The 16042-nt window shown below is 42.1% G+C and overlaps 1 protein-coding gene across 1 annotated transcript in view; it reads left to right on the top strand.

Moving 5' to 3' along the window:
* Positions 1-16042, top strand: part of LOC129856882 (multiple epidermal growth factor-like domains protein 11) — a 492683-nt gene that overhangs the window by 138760 nt on the left and 337881 nt on the right. Inside the window, exon 2 of the mRNA XM_055924622.1 lies at positions 13945-14125. The gene's annotated coding sequence lies outside the window, so the exon portion shown is untranslated. The remainder of the gene's footprint in view (positions 1-13944; positions 14126-16042) is intronic.

Below are 16042 nucleotides of genomic sequence, written 5' to 3'. Positions count from 1 at the left end.
ATAGAGAACTACATAACATGGCCCTGTTTTATAGAGAACTACAGAACATGCCCCTGTTTTATAGGGAACTACAGAACATGACTCTGTTTGACAGGGAGAACTACAGAACATGACCCTGTTTTATAGAGAACTACAGAACATGCCCCTGTTTTATAGAGAACTACAGAACATCCCCCTGTTTTATAGGGAACTACAGAACATGCCCCTGTTTTATAGAGAACTACAGAACATGACCCTATTTTATAGAGAACTACAGAACGTGACCCTGTTTTATAGAGAACTACAGAACATGCCCCTGTTTTATAGAGAACTACAGAACATGACCCTGTTTGACAGGGAGAACTACAGAACATGACCCTGTTTGACAGGGAGAACTACAGACCATGCCCCTGTTTTATAGCGAACTACAGAACATGCCCCTGTTTTATAGAGAACTACAGAACATGCCCCTGTTTGACAGGGAGAACTACAGAACATGACCCTGTTTGACAGGGAGAACTACAGAACATGCCCCTGTTTTATAGAGAACTACAGAACATGCCCCTTTTTGACAGGGAGAACTACAGAACATGACCCTGTTTGACAGGGAGAACTACAGAACATGCCCCTGTTTTATAGAGAACTACAGAACATGCCCCTGTTTGACAGGGAGAACTACAGAACATGACCCTGTTTGACAGGGAGAACTACAGAACATGACCCTGTTTTATAGAGAACTACAGAACATGCCCCTGTTTTATAGGGAACTACAGAACATGCCCCTGTTTTATAGAGAACTACAGAACATGACCCTGTTTTATAGAGAACTACAGAACATGCCCCTGTTTTATAGGGAACTACAGAACATGCCCCTGTTTTATAGAGAACTACAGAACATGCCCCTGTTTTATAGAGAACTACAGAACATGCCCCTGTTTGACAGGGAGAACTACAGAACATGACCCTGTTTTATAGAGAACTACAGAACATGACCCTGTTTTATAGGGAACTACAGAACATGCCCCTGTTTGACAGGGAGAACTACAGAACATGACCCTGTTTTATAGAGAACTACAGAACATGCCCCTGTTTGACAGGGAGAACTACAGAACATGACCCTGTTTTATAGAGAACTACAAAACATGCCCCTGTTTTATAGAGAACTACAGAACATGCCCCTGTTTTATAGAGAACTACAGAACATGGCCCTGTTTTATAGAGAACTACAGAACATGCCCCTGTTTTATAGAGAACTACAGAACATGGCCCTGTTTTATAGAGAACTACAGAACATGCCCCTGTTTTATAGAGAACTACAGAACATGCCCCTGTTTTATAGAGAACTACAGAACATGACCCTGTTTGACAGGGAGAACTACAGAACATGGCCCTGTTTTATAGAGAACTACAGAACATGACCCTGTTTTATAGAGAACTACAGAACATGACCCTGTTTTATAGAGAACTACAGAACATGCCCCTGTTTTATAGAGAACTACAGAACAAGACCCTGTTTTATAGAGAACTACAGAACATGCCCCTGTTTGACAGGGAGAACTACAGAACATGCCCCTGTTTGACAGGGAGAACTACAGAACATGCCCCTGTTTTATAGAGAACTACAGAACATGACCCTGTTTTATAGAGAACTACAGAACATGCCCCTGTTTGACAGGGAGAACTACAGAACATGACCCTGTTTTATAGAGAACTACAGAACATGACCCTGTTTTATAGGGAACTAGAGAACATGCCCCTGTTTTATAGAGAACTACAGAACATGACCCTGTTTTATAGAGAACTACAGAACATGCCCCTGTTTTATAGAGAACTACAGAACATGCCCCTGTTTTATAGAGAACTACAGAACATGCCCCTGTTTGACAGGGAGAACTACAGAACATGCCCCTGTTTTGTAGGGAACTACAGAACATGACCCTGTTTGACAGGGAGAACTACAGAATATGCCCCTGTTTTATAGAGAACTACATAACATGGCCCTGTTTTATAGAGAACTACAGAACATGCCCCTGTTTTATAGGGAACTACAGAACATGACTCTGTTTGACAGGGAGAACTACAGAACATGACCCTGTTTTATAGAGAACTACAGAACATGCCCCTGTTTTATAGAGAACTACAGAACATCCCCCTGTTTTATAGGGAACTACAGAACATGCCCCTGTTTTATAGAGAACTACAGAACATGACCCTATTTTATAGAGAACTACAGAACGTGACCCTGTTTTATAGAGAACTACAGAACATGCCCCTGTTTTATAGAGAACTACAGAACATGACCCTGTTTGACAGGGAGAACTACAGAACATGACCCTGTTTGACAGGGAGAACTACAGACCATGCCCCTGTTTTATAGCGAACTACAGAACATGCCCCTGTTTTATAGAGAACTACAGAACATGCCCCTGTTTGACAGGGAGAACTACAGAACATGACCCTGTTTGACAGGGAGAACTACAGAACATGCCCCTGTTTTATAGAGAACTACAGAACATGCCCCTTTTTGACAGGGAGAACTACAGAACATGACCCTGTTTTATAGAGAACTACAGAACATGACCCTGTTTGATAGAGAACTACAGAACGTGCCCCTGTTTTATAGAGAAATACAGAACATGCCCCTGTTTTATAGAGAACTACAGAACATGACCCTGTTTTATAGAGAACTACAGAACATGCCCCTGTTTTATAGAGAACTACAGAACATGCCCCTGTTTTATAGAGAACTACAGAACATGCCCCTGTTTTATAGAGAACTACAGAACATGCCCCTGTTTTATAGAGAACTACAGAACATGCCCCTGTTTTATAGAGAACTACAGAACATGCCCCTGTTTTATAGAGAACTACAGAACATGACCCTGTTTTATAGAGAACTACAGAACATGACCCTGTTTTATAGAGAACTACAGAACATGCCCCTGTTTTATAGAGAACTACAGAACATGACCCTGTTTTATAGAGAACTACAGAACATGCCCCTGTTTGACAGGGAGAACTACAGAACATGACCCTGTTTTATAGAGAACTACAGAACATGACCCTGTTTGACAGGGAGAACTACAGAACATGCCCCTGTTTTATAGAGAACTACAGAACATGCCCCTGTTTTATAGAGAACTACAGAACATGCCCCTGTTTGACAGGGAGAACTACAGAACATGCCCCTGTTTTATAGAGAACTACAGAACATGACCCTGTTTTATAGGGAACTACATAACATACCCCTGTTTTATAGAGAACTACAGAACATGCCCCTGTTTGACAGGGAGAACTACAGAACATGACCCTGTTTTATAGAGAACTACAGAACATGCCCCTGTTTTATAGAGAACTACAGAACATGCCCCTGTTTTATAGGGAACTACAGAACATGCCCCTGTTTTATAGAGAACTACTAAACATGACCCTGTTTTATAGAGAACTACAGAACGTGACCCTGTTTTATAGAGAACTACAGAACATGCCCCTGTTTTATAGAGAACTACAGAACATGACCCTGTTTGACAGGGAGAACTACAGAACATGACCCTGTTTGACAGGGAGAACTACAGATCATGCCCCTGTTTTATAGCGAACTACAGAACATGCCCCTGTTTTATAGAGAACTACAGAACATGCCCCTGTTTGACAGGGAGAACTACATAACATGACCCTGTTTGACAGGGAGAACTACAGAACATGCCCCTGTTTTATAGAGAACTACAGAACATGCCCCTGTTTGACAGGGAGAACTACAGAACATGACCCTGTTTTATAGAGAACTACAGAACATGACCCTGTTTGATAGAGAACTACAGAACGTGCCCCTGTTTTATAGAGAACTACAGAACATGCCCCTGTTTTATAGAGAACTACAGAACATGACCCTGTTTTATAGAGAACTACAGAACATGCCCCTGTTTTATAGAGAACTACAGAACATGCCCCTGTTTTATAGAGAACTACAGAACATGACCCTGTTTGACAGGGAGAACTACAGAACATGCCCCTGTTTTATAGAGAACTACAGAACATGACCCTGTTTTATAGAGAACTACAGAACATGGCCCTGTTTTATAGAGAACTACAGAACATGCCCCTGTTTGACAGGGAGAACTACAGAACATGCCCCTGTTTTATAGAGAACTACAGAACATGACCCTGTTTGACAGGGAGAACTACAGAACATGCCCCTGTTTTATAGGGAACTACAGAACATGGCCCTGTTTTATAGAGAACTACAGAACATGCCCCTGTTTGACAGGGAGAACTACAGAACATGCCCCTGTTTTATAGGGAACTACAGAACATGACCCTGTTTTATAGAGAACTACAGAACATGACCCTGTTTTATAGAGAACTACAAAACATGCCCCTGTTTTATAGAGAACTACAGAACATGCCCCTGTTTTATAGAGAACTACAGAACATGCCCCTGTTTTATAGAGAACTACAGAACATGACCCTGTTTTATAGAGAACTACAGAACATGACCCTGTTTTATAGAGAACTACAGAACATGCCCCTGTTTTATAGAGAACTACAGAACATGCCCCTGTTTTATAGAGAACTACAGAACATGACCCTGTTTTATAGAGAACTACAGAACATGACCCTGTTTTATAGAGAACTACAGAACATGCCCCTGTTTGACAGGGAGAACTACAGAACATGCCCCTGTTTGACAGGGAGAACTACAGAACATGCCCCTGTTTTATAGAGAACTACAGAACATGACCCTGTTTTATAGAGAACTACAGAACATGCCCCTGTTTTATAGAGAACTACAGAACATGCCCCTGTTTTATAGAGAACTACAGAACATGCCCCTGTTTGACAGGGAGAACTACAGAACATGCCCCTGTTTGACAGGGAGAACTACAGAACATGCCCCTGTTTTATAGAGAACTACAGAACATGCCCCTGTTTTATAGAGAACTACAGAACATGCCCCTGTTTTATAGAGAACTACAGAACATGCCCCTGTTTTATAGAGAACTACAGAACATGGCCCTGTTTGACAGGGAGAACTACAGAACATGCCCCTGTTTTATAGAGAACTACAGAACATGACCCTGTTTTATAGAGAACTACAGAACATGCCCCTGTTTTATAGAGAACTACAGAACATGCCCCTGTTTTATAGGGAACTACAGAACATGGCCCTGTTTGACAGGGAGAACTACAGAACATGCCCCTGTTTTATAGAGAACTACAGAACATGCCCCTGTTTTATAGAGAACTACAGAACATGACCCTGTTTTATAGAGAACTACAGAACATGACCCTGTTTTATAGAGAACTACAGAACATGCCCCTGTTTTATAGAGAACTACAGAACATGCCCCTGTTTTATAGAGAACTACAGAACATGACCCTGTTTTATAGAGAACTACAGAACATGCCCCTGTTTGACAGGGAGAACTACAGAACATGGCCCTGTTTTATAGGGAACTACAGAACATGACCCTGTTTTATAGAGAACTACAGAACATGCCCCTGTTTTATAGAGAACTACAGAACATGACCCTGTTTTATAGAGAACTACAGAACATGCCCCTGTTTTATAGAGAACTACAGAACATGACCCTGTTTGACAGGGAGAACTACAGAACATGACCCTGTTTTATAGAGAACTACAGAACATGACCCTGTTTTATAGAGAACTACAGAACATGCCCCTGTTTTATAGAGAACTACAGAACATGACCCTGTTTTATAGAGAACTACAGAACATGCCCCTGTTTGACAGGGAGAACTACAGAACATGGCCCTGTTTTATAGGGAACTACAGAACATGACCCTGTTTTATAGAGAACTACAGAACATGCCCCTGTTTTATAGAGAACTACAGAACATGACCCTGTTTTATAGAGAACTACAGAACATGCCCCTGTTTTATAGAGAACTACAGAACATGACCCTGTTTTATAGAGAACTACAGAACATGCCCCTGTTTTATAGAGAACTACAGAACATGCCCCTGTTTGACAGGGAGAACTACAGAACATGACCCTGTTTTATAGAGAACTACAGAACATGCCCCTGTTTGACAGGGAGAACTACAGAACATGCCCCTGTTTTATAGAGAACTACAGAACATGCCCCTGTTTGACAGGGAGAACTACAGAACATGCCCCTGTTTTATAGAGAACTACAGAACATGACCCTGTTTGATAGGGAACTACAGAACATGCCCCTGTTTTATAGAGAACTACAGAACATGCCCCTGTTTTATAGAGAACTACAGAACATGCCCCTGTTTTATAGAGAACTACAGAACATGCCCCTGTTTGACAGGGAGAACTACAGAACATGCCCCTGTTTTATAGAGAACTACAGAACATGCCCCTGTTTTATAGAGAACTACAGAACATGCCCCTGTTTTATAGAGAACTACAGAACATGGCCCTGTTTTATAGAGAACTACAGAACATGACCCTGTTTGACAGGGAGAACTACAGAACATGCCCCTGTTTGACAGGGAGAACTACAGAACATGCCCCTGTTTTATAGAGAACTACAGAACATGCCCCTGTTTTATAGAGAACTACAGAACATGCCCCTGTTTTATAGAGAACTACATAACATGGCCCTGTTTTATAGGGAACTACAGAACATGCCCCTGTTTTATAGGGAACTACAGAACATGCCCCTGTTTTATAGGGAACTACAGAACATGCCCCTGTTTTATAGAGAACTACAGAACATGCCCCTGTTTTATAGAGAACTACAGAACATGCCCCTGTTTTATAGAGAACTACAGAACATGCCCCTGTTTGATAGAGAACTACAGAACATGCCCCTGTTTTATAGAGAACTACAGAACATGCCCCTGTTTTATAGAGAACTGCAGAACATGCCCCTGTTTTATAGGGAACTACAGAACATTCCCCTGTTTTATAGAGAACTACAGAACATGACCCTGTTTTATAGAGAACTACAGAACATGGCCCTTTTTGACAGGGAGAACTACAGAACATGCCCCTGTTTGACAGGGAGAACTACAGAACATGCCCCTGTTTGACAGGGAGAACTACAGAACATGCCCCTGTTTTATAGAGAACTACAGAACATGCCCCTGTTTTATAGAGAACTACAGAACATGGCCCTGTTTTATAGAGAACTACAGAACATGACCCTGTTTTATAGAGAACTACAGAACATGCCCCTGTTTTATAGAGAACTACAGAACATGACCCTGTTTTATAGAGAACTACAGAACATGACCCTGTTTGACAGGGAGAACTACAGAACATGCCCCTGTTTTATAGAGAACTACAGAACATGCCCCTGTTTTATAGAGAACTACAGAACATGCCCCTGTTTGACAGGGAGAACTACAGAACATGACCCTGTTTGACAGGGAGAACTACAGAACATGCCCCTGTTTGACAGGGAGAACTACAGAACATGCCCCTGTTTTATAGAGAACTACAGAACATGCCCCTGTTTTATAGAGAACTACAGAACATGCCCCTGTTTTATAGAGAACTACAGAACATGCCCCTGTTTTATAGAGAACTACAGAACATGACCCTGTTTTATAGAGAACTACAGAACATGCCCCTGTTTGACAGGGAGAACTACAGAACATGCCCCTGTTTTATAGAGAACTACAGAACATGCCCCTGTTTGACAGGGAGAACTACAGAACATGACCCTGTTTTATAGAGAACTACAGAACATGCCCCTGTTTTATAGAGAACTACAGAACATGCCCCTGTTTTATAGAGAACTACAGAACATGCCCCTGTTTTATAGAGAACTACAGAACATGCCCCTGTTTTATAGAGAACTACAGAACATGACCCTGTTTTATAGAGAACTACAGAACATGCCCCTGTTTGACAGGGAGAACTACAGAACATGCCCCTGTTTTATAGGGAACTACAGAACATGCCCCTGTTTTATAGAGAACTACAGAACATGCCCCTGTTTTATAGAGAACTACAGAACATGCCCCTGTTTTATAGGGAACTACAGAACATGCCCCTGTTTTATAGAGAACTACAGAACATGCCCCTGTTTTATAGAGAACTACAGAACATGCCCCTGTTTTATAGAGAACTACAGAACATGCCCCTGTTTTATAGAGAACTACAGAACATGCCCCTGTTTGATAGAGAACTACAGAACATGGCCCTGTTTTATAGAGAACTACAGAACATGCCCCTGTTTTATAGGGAACTACAGAACATGACCCTGTTTTATAGAGAACTACAGAACATGCCCCTGTTTTATAGAGAACTACAGAACATGACCCTGTTTTATAGAGAACTACAGAACATGACCCTGTTTTATAGAGAACTACAGAACATGCCCCTGTTTTATAGGGAACTACAGAACATGCCCCTGTTTGACAGGGAGAACTACAGAACATGCTCCTGTTTTATAGAGAACTGCAGAACGTGACCCTGTTTTATAGAGAACTACAGAACATGCCCCTGTTTTATAGGGAACTACAGAACATGACCCTGTTTGACAGGGAACTACAGAACATGGCCCTGTTTTATAGAGAACTACAGAACATGCCCCTGTTTTATAGAGAACTACAGAACATGCCCCTGTTTTATAGAGAACTACAGAACATGACCCTGTTTTATAGAGAACTGCAGAACGTGACCCTGTTTTATAGCGAACTACAGAACATGCCCCTGTTTTATAGAGAACTACAGAACATGACCCTGTTTGACAGGGAACTACAGAACATGCCCCTGTTTTATAGAGAACTACAGAACATGCCCCTGTTTTATAGAGAACTACAGAACATGCCCCTGTTTTATAGAGAACTACAGAACATGACCCTGTTTGACAGGGAGAACTACAGAACATGCCCCTGTTTGATAGAGAACTACAGAACATGCCCCTGTTTTATTGGGAACTACAGAACATGACCCTGTTTGATAGAGAACTACCGAACATGCCCCTGTTTTATAGAGAACTACAGAACATGACCCTGTTTGACAGGGAGAACTACAGAACATGCCCCTGTTTTATAGAGAACTACAGAACATGACCCTGTTTTATAGAGAACTACAGAACATGCCCCTGTTTTATAGAGAACTACAGAACATGACCCTGTTTTATAGAGAACTACAGAACATGCCCCTGTTTTATAGAGAACTACAGAACATGCCCCTGTTTTATAGAGAACTACAGAACATGCCCCTGTTTTATAGGGAACTACAGAACATGCCCCTGTTTTATAGAGAACTACAGAACATGACCCTGTTTTATAGAGAACTACAGAACATGCCCCTGTTTTATAGAGAACTACAGAACATGCCCCTGTTTGACAGGGAGAACTACAGAACATGCCCCTGTTTGACAGGGAGAACTACAGAACATGACCCTGTTTTATAGAGAACTACAGAACATGCCCCTGTTTGATAGAGAACTACAGAACATGCCCCTGTTTTATAGAGAACTACAGAACATGACCCTGTTTTATAGAGAACTACAGAACATGCCCCTGTTTTATAGAGAACTACAGAACATGCCCCTGTTTTATAGGGAACTACAGAACATGCCCCTGTTTGATAGAGAACTACAGAACATGCCCCTGTTTTATAGAGAACTACAGAACATGCCCCTGTTTGACAGGGAGAACTACAGAACATGCCCCTGTTTTATAGAGAACTACAGAACATGCCCCTGTTTTATAGAGAACTACAGAACATGCCCCTGTTTTATAGGGAACTACAGAACATGCCCCTGTTTTATAGAGAACTACAGAACATGACCCTGTTTTATAGGGAACTACAGAACATGACCCTGTTTTATAGAGAACTACAGAACATGCCCCTGTTTGACAGGGAGAACTACAGAACATGACCCTGTTTTATAGAGAACTACAGAACATGCCCCTGTTTTATAGAGAACTACAGAACATGCCCCTGTTTTATAGAGAACTACAGAACATGACCCTGTTTTATAGAGAACTACAGAACATGACCCTGTTTTATAGAGAACTACAGAACATGCCCCTGTTTTATAGAGAACTACAGAACATGACCCTGTTTTATAGAGAACTACAGAACATGCCCCTGTTTGATAGAGAACTACAGAACATGCCCCTGTTTGACAGGGAGAACTACAGAACATGCCCCTGTTTTATAGAGAACTACAGAACATGCCCCTGTTTTATAGAGAACTACAGAACATGCCCCTGTTTTATAGAGAACTACAGAACATGACCCTGTTTTATAGAGAACTACAGAACATGCCCCTGTTTGATAGAGAACTACAGAACATGACCCTGTTTTATAGAGAACTACAGAACATGACCCTGTTTTATAGAGAACTACAGAACATGCCCCTGTTTTATAGAGAACTACAGAACATGCCCCTGTTTTATAGAGAACTACAGAACATGACCCTGTTTGACAGGGAGAACTACAGAACATGACCCTGTTTTATAGAGAACTACAGAACATGGCCCTGTTTTATAGAGAACTACAGAACATGCCCCTGTTTTATAGAGAACTACAGAACATGACCCTGTTTGACAGGGAGAACTACAGAACATGACCCTGTTTTATAGAGAACTACAGAACATGCCCCTGTTTGATAGAGAACTACAGAACATGCCCCTGTTTGATAGAGAACTACAGAACATGACCCTGTTTTATAGAGAACTACAGAACATGCCCCTGTTTTATAGAGAACTACAGAACATGCCCCTGTTTTATAGAGAACTACAGAACATGACCCTGTTTTATAGAGAACTACAGAACATGCCCCTGTTTTATAGAGAACTACAGAACATGCCCCTGTTTTATAGAGAACTACAGAACATGACCCTGTTTGACAGGGAGAACTACAGAACATGACCCTGTTTTATAGAGAACTACAGAACATGGCCCTGTTTTATAGAGAACTACAGAACATGCCCCTGTTTTATAGAGAACTACAGAACATGCCCCTGTTTGATAGAGAACTACAGAACATGCCCCTGTTTGATAGAGAACTACAGAACATGCCCCTGTTTTATAGAGAACTACAGAACATGCCCCTGTTTGATAGAGAACTACAGAACATGCCCCTGTTTTATAGAGAACTACAGAACATGCCCCTGTTTTATAGAGAACTACAGAACATGCCCCTGTTTGACAGGGAGAACTACAGAACATGCCCCTGTTTTATAGAGAACTACAGAACATGCCCCTGTTTTATAGAGAACTACAGAACATGACCCTGTTTTATAGAGAACTACAGAACATGACCCTGTTTGACAGGGAGAACTACAGAACATGCCCCTGTTTTATAGAGAACTACAGAACATGCCCCTGTTTTATAGAGAACTACAGAACATGCCCCTGTTTGACAGGGAGAACTACAGAACATGCCCCTGTTTTATAGAGAACTACAGAACATGCCCCTGTTTTATAGAGAACTACAGAACATGCCCCTGTTTTATAGGGAACTACAGAACATGCCCCTGTTTTATAGAGAACTACAGAACATGACCCTGTTTTATAGAGAACTACAGAACATGCCCCTGTTTTATAGAGAACTACAGAACATGACCCTGTTTTATAGGGAACTACAGAACATGCCCCTGTTTTATAGAGAACTACAGAACATGACCCTGTTTTATAGAGAACTACAGAACATGACCCTGTTTGACAGGGAGAACTACAGAACATGACCCTGTTTTATAGAGAACTACAGAACATGACCCTGTTTTATAGAGAACTACAGAACATGACCCTGTTTTATAGAGAACTACAGAACATGACCCTGTTTGACAGGGAGAACTACATGTCCCAGTTTGACAGGGAGAACTACATGTCCCAGTTTGACAGGGAGAACTACATGTCCCAGTTTGGGTCCTGAATAATGTGAGGTGCTGATTTGATGTCATTACTGTGTAGCTTTCCACCGGTTACAACGCTATTGTTTTTTTTACAGTCTTGCCTTTCAGTTCCTTATTTTTTATTTTTATAAATGTACACAATTATTAAGATTCACCTATGCTTTAGATATTTGAATTGTCCCATGCAGAGAGATTTCAACTAGATGATGAGTGATGTTTTCAGACATTGTAAGTCCACACATCAGTTGTTAGACTCCTACCACTGCCCCCCCCCCCCCCCCCCTGTTCATTCACCCCCGCCCCAGGGCCCCCGACACGTCATCACCACCTCTACATCTGAAGGAAAACAAAAAAAAAACGATGAATAATACATTTTTTGTTTTTGTAAAAGAACAAAAAACAAAAAAAACAAGACATCATTTTTATTGTAATGTTGTTTTGATCATAATTCAGATCACAGCGACAGAGTGGAGGTTAGAAGAGCTCAACGCTGAACTTTGAACCCTGTCTGTCTCACTTGGAATAATTACCGGGGGATATAATGTGTGTGTGTGTGTGTGTGTGTGTGTGTGTGTGTGTGTGTGTGTGTGTGTGTGTGTGTGTGTGTGTGTGTGTGTGTGTGTGTGTGTGTGTGTGTGTGTGTGTGTGTGTGTGTGGGCGCGTGTGAATAATTAAGAAGGATATAATGTGTGTGTGTGTGTGTGTGTGTGTGCGTGTGTGTGTGTGTGTGTGTGTGTGTGTGTGTGTGTGTGTGTGTGTGTGTGTGTGTGTGTGTGTGTGTGTGTGTGTGTGTGTGTATGTGTGCGTGCGCGCGCTTGTGAATGATTAAGAGGGATATAATGTGTGTGTGTGTGTGTGTGTGTGCGTGCGTGCGTGCGTGCGTGTGTGCGTGCGTTCGCGTGCGCGTGTGAATAATTAAGAGGGATATAATGAGACTGGCAACAAAACAGCCCGTTTGCATCCCAAAACGGAACCATAGGGCCCCTACCGTTGACCAGGGCCCATCAAAAGTAGTGCACTATGAAGGGAATAGGGTGCAATGCTCAGACCTCGGTTCAAACACTATTCGAAATCATTGCAAATACAGTCTCTGTGCTCGACCGAGTTTACCTGTTGCAAAGAAGCCGAGTGAATAGTCACAAAGACTGAAGGCAGACTAAAGCAAACGCCGGAAGAATCTGAAAGAATAGAACAAACATGGCTGCCAAACCTTTTTATAAAAGTCTGTCAGCGGTATGAATACTTGGTAATACAGAAAGCAGTTATTCTCTGAATGTTCAGTCCCTTTTCACCGATACTTCTCAGTATTCCATTAACGCACTGAAATAACTGGCTCTCAAATGCATTGTTTGAGAAAACCACTCATTGTGGCGGTGATGCTGGTGATAAGTGTTCACGATAGGAGAGGAGTCTCTTGAGTTAATGGAGGCTGTAGAGAAGGGAGGGAGGGAAGGGAGGGAGGTCGGGAGGAAGAGGAGGGAGAGGGAGGGAGGTCGGGAGGAGAGGAGGGAGAGGGAGGGAGGGAGGGAGGAAGAGGATGGAGAGGGAGGGGGGAAAAGGAGGGAGGGAGAGAGCAAGAGAGAGGAAGGGAGGAAGAGGAGGGAGAGGAAGAGGAGGGAGAGGGAGGGAGGGCGCAAGAGAGAAGGAGAGAGGGAGGGAGGAAGAGGATGGGGAGGGAGGGAGGGAGAGGAAGAGGAGGGAGGGAGAGAGCAAGAGAGAGGGAGGGAGGAAGAGGGAGAGAGGGAGGGAGGGAGAGGAAGAGGAGGAAGAGGAGGGAGGGAGAGAGCAAGAGAGAGGGAGGGAGGAAGAGGAAGGAGAGGAAGAGGAGGGAGAGGGAGGGAGGCGAAAGGAAAGAGGGAGGGATGCAGAGAGAAAAAGAGGGAAGGTGGGATGGACAGAGAGAGAGAGAGCTTTTGTTTGCTATGTCTCTGAAAAGCTCATGATTCCATTATATCATCAACCGTAGTAGTAAATGTCAAAACAAGTGTAGGTCAAAAGCTTTCGATTCTGGTTAGTTTTTTATAATGCAGTCGTTAAACTTGCGTTTTGAACTAACTTTGGCTCCTGGCTTCCACACGTCTTCAAGCTTTGGAGAATACGGCAAATCTTTTACTAACTCATTATGTGTTTCTCTCCCACAGGCCCAAGACCCATCACCTCTCCCTGTCTTGATCAGAGGAGTAGAACATCGGGAACACCAGCTCATCTGTCGCGTGTCCCTGCCAACAGTCTCCCTGCAGCAACGTTTTCTCCACCACCCCGAGAGGAAACAGGAAACAGGAAACATCCAGGGACAACGGTCACCACCACCGGTGAGTTAAGGTGAGCAAGAGGCCTGAATGATGCCCCCCCCCCCCCACATCTGTTGCAGTTCCTTTTCTTCAAGTCCTGGTACACATTAAAATGGTATCTTACATGAAAAAGCCGTATCTTACATGAAAGAAACAATCTCTTTTCAATCCTCTATGAAGTCGATAGAGATCATCGAGTCTCTCCTAAAGCCATTCGTTGAAATGACATCAGAATAATACGTACGTAGTATTTTGGCACGACTATAGTCGGTCGAAGCTCAATGTTAAATTAAATGATCTCTAACCATCATATCTAAGTCAACATGACACCAATGTCGATGACAATTTGCAAATCGACTTGACTGGAGGTACACAAACACATTTCCCCGCCTCTCGTCGTGAACAGTCCGGCTGTTAACGAAAACCAAATAAAAGATTTTTAACAGTCATTAGCAATTGAGTTTTTTTCTGCGCCTACCGAGCTCAAATTCTAGACGTCGGATTAAAACAAGACTATAGCTTCCATAAAGTGACCATTCCACTTAAAAATTGTCAGATTGGCTAATAAGTTTGTAGGTGCAACAGTTTAAAAAAAATTAAATGTATAGTTTATCGCTCTCACATGTTCATTTTCTGTCCATTAAAGAACCAACGATGTGCTACCTTTTGGTAGCTAGCTATATTTGGTTAAGGAAGGGTTTTACACAAATTACTGCAGCCATTAGCAAGCTAGCTCGAGCCAGACAACAACTGAACATAGAAGCTAGCTAGCTAACGTTAAGCTAGCTCACGCCCAAATGCCAGTCCTACAAATACCAGTCCTACATTACCTAGCTAACGTTAGCTTACTTGTCCAAAGACCAGCAGCTAGCCTCTGTAGCTAGCTAAAACCAGTCAGCTGAAAGCTAGCTAGCAAGCTAACGAACAAAAAACGTGGTTACTGACAAGCAAAACGTTTTGGGATTATGTCAACAATGGATTAATGATACAAATACCAAAAGTTTTGGGGTGGGGTTTTCCTTTAAAGACTATGGAGTTTTTCAGGATAAAAAAAGACACGGAATGCTTTCTACCAGACACTGGGAGATAAACTTAAACCTTAAATAATAAATAAACCTTAAATAATAGATAAACCTTTCAGCAGAACAATAACCTAAAACACAAGGCCAAATCTACACTGGAGGAGTTGCTTGCCAAGAAGACAGTACATTTTACTCTCTGTCCGAGTTACAGTTTTGACTTAAATCTGATTGAAAATCTATGGTAAGACTTGAAAATGGTTGTCTGGCAATGATCAACAACCAATTTGACAGAGATTGAAGAAGAATAATGGGCAAATATTGTACAATCCAGGTGTGCAAAGCTCTTAGAGACTCACCCAGAAAGACTCACAGCTCTAATCACTGCTAAAGCTAGCATGTATTGACACAGGGGTGTGAATACTTACAGTGGGGCAAAAAAGTATTTAGTCAGCCACCAATTGTGCAAGTTCTCCCACTTAAAAAGATGAGAGAGGCCTGTAATTTTCATCATAGGTACACTACTATGACAGACAAAATGAGAAAAAAAAATCCAGAAAATCACATTGTAGGATTTTTAATGAATTTATTTGCAAATTATGGTGGAAAATAAGTATTTGGTCACCTACAAACAAGCAAGATTTCTGGCTCTCACAGACCTGTAACTTATTCTTTAAGAGGCTCCTCTGTCCTCCACTCGTTACCTGTATTAATGGCACCTGTTTGAACTTGTTATCAGTATAAAAGACACCTGTCCACAACCTCAAACAGTCACACTCCAAACTCCACTATGGCCAAGACCAAAGAGCTGTCAAAGGACACCAGAAACAAAATTGTAGACCTGCACCAGGCTGGGAAGACTGAATCTGCAATAGGTAAGTAGCTTGGTTTGAGGAAATCAACTGTGGGAGCAATTATTAGGAAATGGA

Source organism: Salvelinus fontinalis, chromosome 6 (assembly GCF_029448725.1).
Source record: "Salvelinus fontinalis isolate EN_2023a chromosome 6, ASM2944872v1, whole genome shotgun sequence".
NCBI classification, from domain to species: Eukaryota; Metazoa; Chordata; class Actinopteri; order Salmoniformes; family Salmonidae; genus Salvelinus; species Salvelinus fontinalis.
This window is presented reverse-complemented; position numbering and strand designations above follow the sequence as displayed.